This window comes from Nicotiana tomentosiformis, chromosome 6 (genome assembly GCF_000390325.3).
Source record: "Nicotiana tomentosiformis chromosome 6, ASM39032v3, whole genome shotgun sequence".
Classification (NCBI taxonomy): Eukaryota; Viridiplantae; Streptophyta; class Magnoliopsida; order Solanales; family Solanaceae; genus Nicotiana; species Nicotiana tomentosiformis.
The window spans coordinates 85,017,813-85,028,842 of NC_090817.1; the positions used below are offsets into that span (position 1 = coordinate 85,017,813).

The following is an 11,030-nucleotide window of genomic DNA, read 5'->3' on the forward strand; positions in this document are numbered from 1 at the left end:
TCGTTTCGGTCTTCTGATTACGATACTCAATTTTAGTTTTGTATCTTTGTATTTTTGTTTCAGTTTTATAACTGGTGTGATTGATGCTGCCCTTCCTTTTATCTTTCCTAAGCCGATGGTCTTTCGGAAACAACTTCTCTACCTTCTTGAAGGTAGGGGTAAGGTATGCATATATACTACCCTCCACACATCCCACTTGTGGGTTACATTGGGTCTTGTTGTTGTTGTTGTTGTTACCTCATTAATTAAGTACCAAAAATCAAACATCTTCATTGAAAAGACGCTTGTTGAATAAGTTTAACGGTTTCTTCCATCATAATGATAATAAAGAAGCCTAGCAGTTTCTAACAAGAAAAACCAACCAAACCTTTCTCTTTGTTAACTTAAATTTTATCCATAGATGTGGTTACGCCTTGCTCCTTCCATTCTCTGATTCATAAATGTGATAATCGGTTACTGCAATTCCATTCTTTCCATTTTACATAAGCACTAAACATTTAATTTAATTTTATAGTTCATCAATATGCTTACTCGTTATATATTACTTGACCATGTTGTATTCTATGAGATTTGGTAATCAAGTAAATTGACGCAGATACTACAGAGGTTCCTGAAGTACGCAGAGACAGACTAAGCAACGCACGTCAGTCCTAGAAGCCGCACGCAAGATTGTTGGTACTATATATTTACTAGTATATGTTTGATACTGTACAATGAAGAACGGAGAACTCTACTATTCTCCTCCAAATCTCCACTGCCAGTGCCAGAAGCCTCGCCCAAGATTGTTATGAAGGAATTAATGGAAGTGAAAGCACCAATAGCAAACAGTACTTCTTTTTACTTATAAGGCTTAACGGTAAGCCTTCAACTCCCAAAATTTATGTAGTCTTCCAATAGCAAGTAGCAACATTTCATGCCTGCAGAGACCAGCCTCAACAACAACTGATCAAGTTGAGTCGTGGAAAGATTGGAATTCATCTGAACCCAACCAAGTAAGACATTTTCATTTCCTTCAACTGGCTTTTGAATAATGACTATCACCGGGGTATACATATACCGGGTTAGTTCGGTTTTTTATTAAAACCAAATCAAACCAACTATATCGGTTTGGATTGGTTCGATTTTGTCGGATTTTTTTGTTACATGAATAATATGTCAATCTTACTTTGTTAAATTTTTTATAAGTAAATAGTATATGTTTAATAAAAAATTAAAAAATTGACAAACATATGATCTATTAAAATATTCTTATGAGAGAATTTTCTTCGTAACACATGATAGTTATATTTTTAGTTGTCTGACAATAAATTTTCGTTGATGAACACTTTCAAAATTAACTGAATTTAAGAACTAAACATAAAAATCAGTATGATACCTAAATATGATATGTTCTATTTAATTTTTAATTATCGAAATAACACTTCAAATTCGATAAAGACATAAGAATATAATAGATCTTGACATATGAATATGAAAAAACAAAGAGATGACGTATTTCAATAATACTTGATAAGAAAGCGATCACACAATATAATACTATTTAAAGTTAATAAAAATGGAGCACTTCATATTCTATTAAATATTACATCCCATAAGAGAATCTCAAATATTTCTAGACATTTTTTAAAGAAAATTCTATATAAAGTCTTAAAAGTACATATATATATTATATATTTATATGTCGATTTGATTCGCATTTCTTTTTATTCAATATCAAACCAAATCAAATCAAACCAAACCTCATCGAATTTTTTAATCGATTTGGTTTGATTTTTCGATTTGATGCGATTTCCCGGTTCGATTTGTACATTCCTAACTATCACTGTATAGTGATAGTTGTTGTTTCTGTTTTTTCGCTCAGTTTCTTTTATATATTTGTTAACATTGTTAAGAACCTTATAACTGTATAACCGCGAGGGAAAAAATAAAAAGGCGTGAATAATTATGAATGAGGGCTTCTTCTTTGGTCTTCGTCTTCCCTTACAAAGTAATAATTAGAAAGTGGATATGTGGTGATCATTATATTGTACAAACTTACTTTATTTACAGTTTTACGTTACTGATCAAACACATGCTTATATATATATATATATATATATATTGTAGTCAACTTTAAACTCTGGAATTGTATCATCTAAAACTTTAAAAATGTTAGAGATGAACATGCTTACTCAGTAATATTAGTCTGCTATTGCGCTACACTGGTTGAACTCCGTACCTTTGTTTTGGTGTAATTGGGTTCTCTGCCACTGACCCTGAGATAAATGCTAGAGAATCCCATGTTGGTGTTATTTCAAAATTTTAAATGGTTAAAATATTGTCAAACTATATTTTTTTCACATTTATAGTTGGTTACCTAGCTAATAAGGTTTTAGTTGCTCTTTATTTTTAATTTACAAAACTACCAATAACGATTACTATTTATGTTCTCAAAGGTCGTGTTCTTCGAAAAATTGTGGAATCACTGTAACATTTAACAAGAAAACATTCCGTCCTAATGAATGGAAATGTTACATGATCGTGGCAATTAAAGTAGTAACATAAAAAATTCAATATGCCACTCTTTCAAAAGTGTTAGGTGATAAGTCTTCCTTTAAGAAAGTTCCACCGGAGCAATTATGCTATTATGATCGATCCTCATATACGAAGGATAAAATCGAAAAGGAAAGTATAGAATATAATTTTTCCTTGGTTGTCTTTGAAAATGGAATGCCAAATTCTTTAACGCTTAGTTACTCTATTATTCTTTCAATTTTCCGCAAATGCTACTGCAACTTTCTCAGCAGATCTTTTAAGTTGCAACCAAAAAAGAAAAACGTTAGTAACCATCGAAAATGATCTCATCATATTTACAGGACCTCTAAAAGAAGAGTCCTTTGTTAAATTTTTGTTCTTTGTCAGATTGCAAATGACCGATTAATCCTTTTGTGGAATGGGGTCTTTAAATAGATTCCCGGGTAAATGAGATTTTTCAAGATTTATATACTAGGGAAAATGGTACTGTATAGCCGTTATCAAAATAATAGTTGAAAAATATATATTATTTATATATTTTTTGTATATATACATTTTGTATGTTATATAAAAAATTATACAAATTTTATATATTTTTTCGACTGCCAAATATAAATAATTTCTGGCGCGGGCTAAAAGGAAAAATAAAGCCTTTATACTGTTATGTCTTATTAAACTTAGCTTCAAGAATAAGTTCTTCTCTTCTTTTGGATAAAATGGGACTAAGTGAAGTCTTTTGTCAAGACTTGGCCATAATCTTAGCCATCCAATCCTGAAAAGTGAGATTCATGCCTCTTATCGAAATAAATAATGAGGGAATTAAAAATTTCTTGAAATTTCTTGATATTACATATATTCCTATACATTACGATAGACTATTTGGTTTTAATAGATCCATATTATGGACTAACATATTATATGACTCAAATGTATGTTGTTTATAACACTTTACTTGTACGAAAAAATTACGGTATTTTAAGTTTGTTACTAGTGTATAATTACTAGTGATATTAACGATGAGATCGCCAAAACGGCTCAGCCTGATGCAACTGATTCTTCTAGTTTCAGTTCCGAGTTCTCAGGAACCGAGGAGGAACTTGAAGAAAATAACGATGGCCAAGATCCTGAGCCGGCGGCAGATCCGTCTACTTCTCTAGGGGGCGCAGATAATTCTCTTCCTCTGAGTTCTTGTGGCGATGTAGTTTAGCCTTTTGCTTTCTTTTCCTTTATTTTTTTCCTTTTGTATTTTTGTACTTATGCTGGTTGGAACGTTTAATAAATAAAAATCCTTTTTGATTAAGCATTGCACAAAATTTATTCTTTTTGCGTCAAATTAGGCAAGGCTTCAGGTGTATTTTTCCCCGATAGCATTTGGGTTTCGGGCATAAACTCTTCCAGAACCAACCCTTTACCGTGAGGGTTTCATAAGAGAGGGCCCTCTTATGTTTACGGTGCTCTTGAAGAGGACGTCTCATTGTCATAGCTCAAAATTCAACTAGTCGTGATAGCACCTATCCCAACCCGCTAAGTAAGCCAATTTAACAATAATCTAATTTTAGATGAGATATACTTAGAGAAATAATGATAATATAACTAAACTTTTATACAAAAATCCCAAGGATTGGTAATACAAATCATGAGTTTCTAATATTTAGAGTTTACAAAGCTAGTATGAAATAAATACACCATTTGTTCGAAATATATATAAATATTTTTTTTTATAAATCTAAAGCTACCATGAACAAGAAGCACTTGTAACCGGAACGCAAGTTCATTTTCAATGCCAGCTCCAGCCATACACAGCAGCATCAACATCCAAAATTTGCATGCAAGGTGTAGAAGTGTAGTATGAGTATAACCGACCCCATGCACTCAATAATTAACAAACCTAACCTTAAGTTGAAAGCAGTGACGAGTTTGGACAGTGGTTGGAGTGCAACACCAATAGCCAAGAATAAATCGTAACAATATAATGAAAACAGTACAAGTAATACTCAAAGATATGATGCTCAGCTCGTTCATAATTATGAAAATAGGCATGCTTTTCAGGTATAACAGTAAAACCCAAATCTTTCGCTGAAATTACCAAAATATGAGTACATCAGAAAAATTATTATTTTTTCCAAAAACTTTCAACAACAGATAAGATGTTTCATTATCGGATAGTATGAGGAAAGTACATCTCTATGCCTACATGTCAATGTGCATGTGAAGTCATAAATTTCAAAATACCGTACAACATGAGGAAATCTCCATGTCTACATACCAAGTATGCATGTCAAATGTAATGCACCACAGTGATAAACTCATGTGCTCATGCACTCGGAGTATTCAACCTCACTCATCACACTCAATCACTCGGCACCTCCCAATCACTCAACACTTTCAATCACTCAGCACCTCCCAATCACTCAACACTCTCAATCACTCGGCACTTGCACTCAGTAGGTACCTACGCTCACTGCTAGTATGTCAGACTCTGGAGGGGCTGTCACGACCCAAAATTCCACCACAAGCGTCGTGATGACACCTAGTCTCTAAGACTAGGTAAGCCGATTTTAATTACCTTTTGAAGCCATTTTTTTTTGAGAAACTAACTACGGAAATAATTACAATATACAACCTCCCAAGACTGATAGTACTGAGTCACGAACTCTAACTGAATACATGGAATGATCACGAGGACCGATTATACAATACTGTTTGATTACAAATTAACAGTACAATAAAATGAAAAGACTCCAAGGGACTGCGACGACCAAGCAGCTCTACCTTGAATCTTTACGATCTCGCTTTAACTCTACTCAAGTCTGATATCTCCAATACCTGACTCTGTACAAAATGTGTAGAAGTGTAGTATGAGTACACCACGGTCGGTACCTAGTAAGTATCAAGACTAACCCCAATGGAGTAGAGACGAGGTACAGTCAAGACACTCACTAGTTTAATAACCTGTGCAATATAATACACAAAATACTAGGAAACAGATAGCAATAAGGGCAGGACAAAACAACCAGTGATATGCGCAGCAAGACAACAAGAATACCATAAATATCACTCAACAATTAATAAATACATGTACGCCCAATTAATTCAAATTTTTCAAATAAATATCCTTCACATATAATTCTTCCAAATAACTCTCTTTCAAATGTAGTTTTCTCAAATAATTATTTTTCAAATATAACTCTTTCAATAAATCTTTTCAAATATAATTTTCTCAAATAAATATCTTTCAAATACAATTCTTTCATATAATTCGTTTTGAATAAAAATTCTCCCAAACAAATATTTTGAATATAATTCTTTCAATTAGAAAATCATCATGTGACACCTCATTTCATAATCATAAAAATAAGGGTCTCAGCCCATTTTCATATTTCCACGGCACCTCATGCCCATAATTAAATCATCATATTTTTCCGGCACCTCGTGCCCTCATTTCATATCACAACTGCACGGATAATTCACGTGCCAATTATCATTATTATTTCATCACAGCACCTCGTGCCCACATTTCATTTTATAATCTGCCTGGCAATGGCCACATGCTCTCAATTTCAACATAAATCAAATTGTTATCAATTTACCAAAAACAAAACAAATTGCATAAGGTATAAAAATAAACACAAACAAATCACAACATCATATAAAAATTATCAACACCACAACCCTACATCATCACATATCGTCCCTCACAATAGCCACCCTTATCGCTCCGCCCAGACAATATCAATAGCCACCCTTATCGCTCCTATTGCCACCCTTATCGCTCCTATAGCCACCCTTATCGCTCCGCCCAGACAATATTACAACAAACACAACAACAGTGAAATGCCACCCTTATATCCACATAATATCAACGGTGAAATGCCACCCTTATCTCCTCAAAATAATAACTAGAACAACAAAACAATTTACACAAAAAATTAATACGGCAACATAATAAAAAATCAATTCATATCACAATTTGCCCAATGGCCACACCCAAATTCCAAAGATATATCAAAATCAATTAATTACACAACAAATAGCCTAAGGCTCCACACAATGTATATAACACTCAGAAACAATCAATAGAGATAGAAAAATAATCAACATAGGGTACACATTCATTAATCCAAATTTAAATAATTATATTAACATTTCTTCTTAAGCTTGCTTAATTAATTATTTGCATAGGAAAAATTCATAATAAAATCAAATTCCAAGAAATATCAAACCATCAAACTCACGGAAATCACATAACTATACAAGTAATAATTACATCAATTTGTCATATAAAAACAAGTTCAATAATAGTGATTTGAGGTATGGCAATTAGATAATTAAATATATACCAACAATTATCCAATTTACTATACAGTATGTCCAAGACTTTATGTGATGACCCAAAAGGTCATTTTATGTTTTAGAACTTGAATCTACACTCTTAAGCCTTAAAAATCTCAATTTTACCATTCTCGATTTACGTGCGCAGTCCGAGCAGGTTTCCGGAAAGCTTTTATGTTGAAAATTGATGAAAATAAGAATTTATACCTTAAAAGTTGATTTTAGTTGACTCCGGTCTATATTTTTGGTAAATGGGCCCGGATCCGTATTTTGACGGTCTCGATGGGTCCGTATCGAATTATGGGACCTGGGCATATGCCCAGAATCGAATTCGGAGGTCCCTAGCTCAAGTTATGAATTTTTGATGAAAAATTAAAAGTCTGAAAATTAATTATTTTTAAGAATTGATTGATGTTTAACATTGTTAGTGTCGGGTTCGTATTCTGGTTCTGGAGCCCGGTACAAGTTTATTATGATATTTAAGACTTGTCTGTAAAATTTGGTGAGAAACGGAGTTGATTTGACGTGATTCAGACGTCCAGTTGAGAATATATGAATTTTAAAGTGTTTTTGAGAATTTCATTTGATTTGTTGCTAAATTCGTAGTTCTAGGTGTTATTTTGGCGATTTGATCGTGCGCTCAAGTCCTTATGATGTTTTTAGACTTGTGTGTACCTTTGGTTTAGAGCCCCGAGGGTTCGGGTGAGTTTTGGATATGCTACGGAGTGAGATTTGGCTTGGAAAACACTGCTGGTGCATCTAATATTATTGCGGGCCTTTGATCTCGCATTTGCGAGATCAGGCATCGCAATTGCGACCTCTGAGAGGTTCGCATTTGCGAGTTTCTCATCGCAAATGTGAAGAGAAGCTGGGCCAATAGTTTTCGCATTTGCGAAGGGAGTCGGGGAAGGGCAGTGATCGCAAATGCGATCATTTAGTTGCATTTGCGAAGATTCAAGGTCGCATTTGCGAACTTATCTTCACATTTGCGAAGGCAGCAGAAGTGTGAAGGGCTTCGCATTTGCGATGACTCCTTCGCATTTGCGAAGCTCAGGTCGCAAATGCGACATCTGCATCTGATCAAAATGGCTTTTGGACGGGAATTTTCATTCATTTCCCAAATTTTCAGGACCTAAAACACAAGAGGCGATTTTCCAAAGACCATTTCTTCCCCAAATCATAGGTAAGTGATTCGAAACTAGTTTCTTTCAATCTTTCACTACATTTTACAAGATTTCAACCTAAAATCTAAGGTTTTCATGTAGAATTAGGGGTTTTGGGTAGAAACTAAGGATTTTGGAAATTTGGGGATTTAGACCTCAATTTGAGGTCGGATTCCAAAACTAATTACATATTTGGGCTCAGGGGTGAATGTGTAAAAGGATTTTGGTCCGAACCTTGAGTTTTGACCAAGTGGGCCCGGGTTCGGTTTTTTAAATTTTTGGAGGAAAATTTGGGGAATTTAATTTATGCAACATAATTGATTTCTTAAGCAATATTTGATATTATTGATTCATTTTTGAACAGATAAGAGTGCTTAGGAGGTGAATTCCAAAGAAAAAGTTGTGATTGAGAATTAAGTGGCCTTCAGAGCGAGGTAAATGTTGTGTCTAACCCTGACTTGAGGGAATTAGGAACCTTAGATTATTTGCTAAGTGAAATTCATGTGAGCGGCGTATATGTGAGGTGACGAGTACTTATGCGCCGCCAATTTACCTGTTTTCCATGTTTCTCAGTTTTCTTATATTGTCTCATTCCTATGCCTAATTGCGATGTATTATACTAGTGTTGTTCAATTTATCGTTCTTATCATGTTTACAGATTTTCTGGTGATAATTGAGTTTTTATTTCAAAGTTGAGATTGATGTTATGGAACCAAATGTTAAAGTAAGGTTTGTACTCGTTATTCTATCTCCCTGTTGATATTTATGCATTGCATTATGGTAAGGGAGAGTGTTAATGCACGAAGGGTGATGCCGTGCCATATTATGAGTGTTAATGTACGAAGGGTGATGCCGTGCCATATTGTGAGTGTTAATGCACGAAGGGTGATGCCGTGCCATGATATGAGAGTTAATGCACGAAGGGTGATGCCGTGTCGTTTCTATTTATTTTATGGTGAGATTGAGAGTAAAAGCACGAAGGGTGATGCGTGCATTTTTCCTTACTGTATTCACTATTCTTGTTGATTCATGGTATATTGACTGCTCCGGTGATCATTCGGTTATAGTTCTTTATCTCGTATTCCCCTCAGTATGTTCCCCTCCCGATATTTCCTGTCTAGTTCTTCATTTCTGTTATTTGTATATACACAAATTTGATTCATAGGTGCCTTGCCTTAGCCTCGTCACTACTTCGTCGAGGTTAGGCTCGACACTTACCAGTACACGGGGTTGGTTGTACTGATACTGCACTCTGCACTTTTTGTGCAGATTTTGATACCGACTCGGGTTGATCGAGATTTTGCTATTGGTCCATTGTCCGGAGACTCAAGGTAGATCTGTCGGTGTTCACAGACCTTGAAGTCCTCGTCTACTTTTTATGTCACTATTATTTTCTTTCATTCAGACAGTTGTATTTCTTCCAGACTATTACTTGTAATAAATTCTAGAATGCTCGTGAATTGTGACTCCAGATCCGGGTGGTAGTAATTAATACAGTTTTATAAAATTTTGCACCTCTTATATTTCATCTTAGTTATTTATTGTTATTTACTGAATGGAAATAAGGAATTGGTCTAACGATTTTCTAACGTTGGCTTGCCTAGCAAATGAAATGTTAGGCGCCATCATGGTCCTATCGGTGGGAAATTTCGGATTGTGACAGTTGGTATCAGAGCACTAGGTTACATAGGTCTCACGAGTCATGAGCAAACTTAGTAGAGTCTGAAGGATCGGTACGGAGATGTCTGTACTTATCTCTCAGAGGCTAAGAAGTTTAGGAACAATATCACTTCTTTCATTCCTTATCGTGCGGTATTGATTTTTGCTTGAAACCTATATCTCATATTCCTTTGTATCCACTCGTGTATGACATTGCGCACTTGGTATCAGTTGTGCGTCGATGGTTCGTGATGCCGCAGATGAACTACGAGGGAGCTAGAGATGCTCAAACATTGCCCTAACGTGTGATTCCGACTGAAGATGCGGACATATTAAGAGATCACCAGTGAATCAGGTGGGGGATGCAATGGACCTTGGCATCTGGTTAATTTATACAAGCTGTGAAGGTTAACATTGTGGACCATCGGACGTGGTGAACTATGACTTCACGCCGAGGGGGGGGGGAGTCCACTATCAATGGATGGATTGCGGGGTCATGTGTTATATCAGTTTTGGCCTGAAATGTATATATGTGGTACTGAAAGGTTACCCAAAAATTTACACATGTTTAAGGCCTGAGATTTTGTAGAGGATAAGGTTGGTACTTGCGGTATATTCGCCTACTTAATAATCCTATACTTCAGTACCAAAGGAGTTAGAGAAACAACTTTAAATTTACAGAAGATCTACTCAGCGTGGACGTCATGGTTGCGGATTTTGGGATGCTTCAGAGGAAGTACAGTGGTTGACGAGATTCTAGACTATGTGGTTTGTGCCAAGATTTGTCTGTATGGAGCTCTACTTTTGTGATCGTTGTGTATACATAGGGGTAAGTGTTACCTCTGAGAAGAATCGAAGAGTATGTTAAGAAATGGGTCAGCTCAACAGTGTTGAGTCAGCATAACAAAAGAAGAAATTGGCCTTGGGAGAGATAATTCTCCACAGGTGTCCGTGGCGAGCCTATGAAGAGGGCAGACCAGCCAATGCAGCACCGCCCACTTGGCTCAGTTCTCAGAAACACTTTTGAAAGAGTTTGTTTCCGGAATCTCCATAATGCGTGGCACATAGTGTTTGAACGGCAACGTCAGGTCACCAAGACGATGTAATAATATGCCATCAGGTTCAATAAGTTAGCTCGCCATATTCCTACTTTGCTTCCTACAGCCAGAGAGCGAGTCCACAGACTCATTAAAGGACCCAATTATAATTGTAAAATTTGGTACGACTCGGGAACTACAGGCTAATACTTCATTTCCGCTAGAGGTAGAAATTGCCAAGATATTAGAACGTGTTCGGGGTGAGGAAAAAGGAAACTAAGGAGACCAAGACGTCTCGAGGTTCTGGGGGATTCAGTGGATTCTA

General features: G+C 35.6%; 1 long non-coding RNA gene across 1 annotated transcript; it reads left to right on the forward strand.

Annotated features, from left to right (window-relative positions):
* Window positions 1-435: 435 nt before the first annotated feature.
* LOC138894964 (uncharacterized) lies at window positions 436-3,814 on the forward strand. Its single transcript, XR_011409157.1, has 2 exons — window positions 436-992; window positions 3,577-3,814. It is a non-coding gene; the product is annotated as an uncharacterized lncRNA (long non-coding RNA).
* The last annotated feature ends 7,216 nt before the right edge of the window (window positions 3,815-11,030 follow it).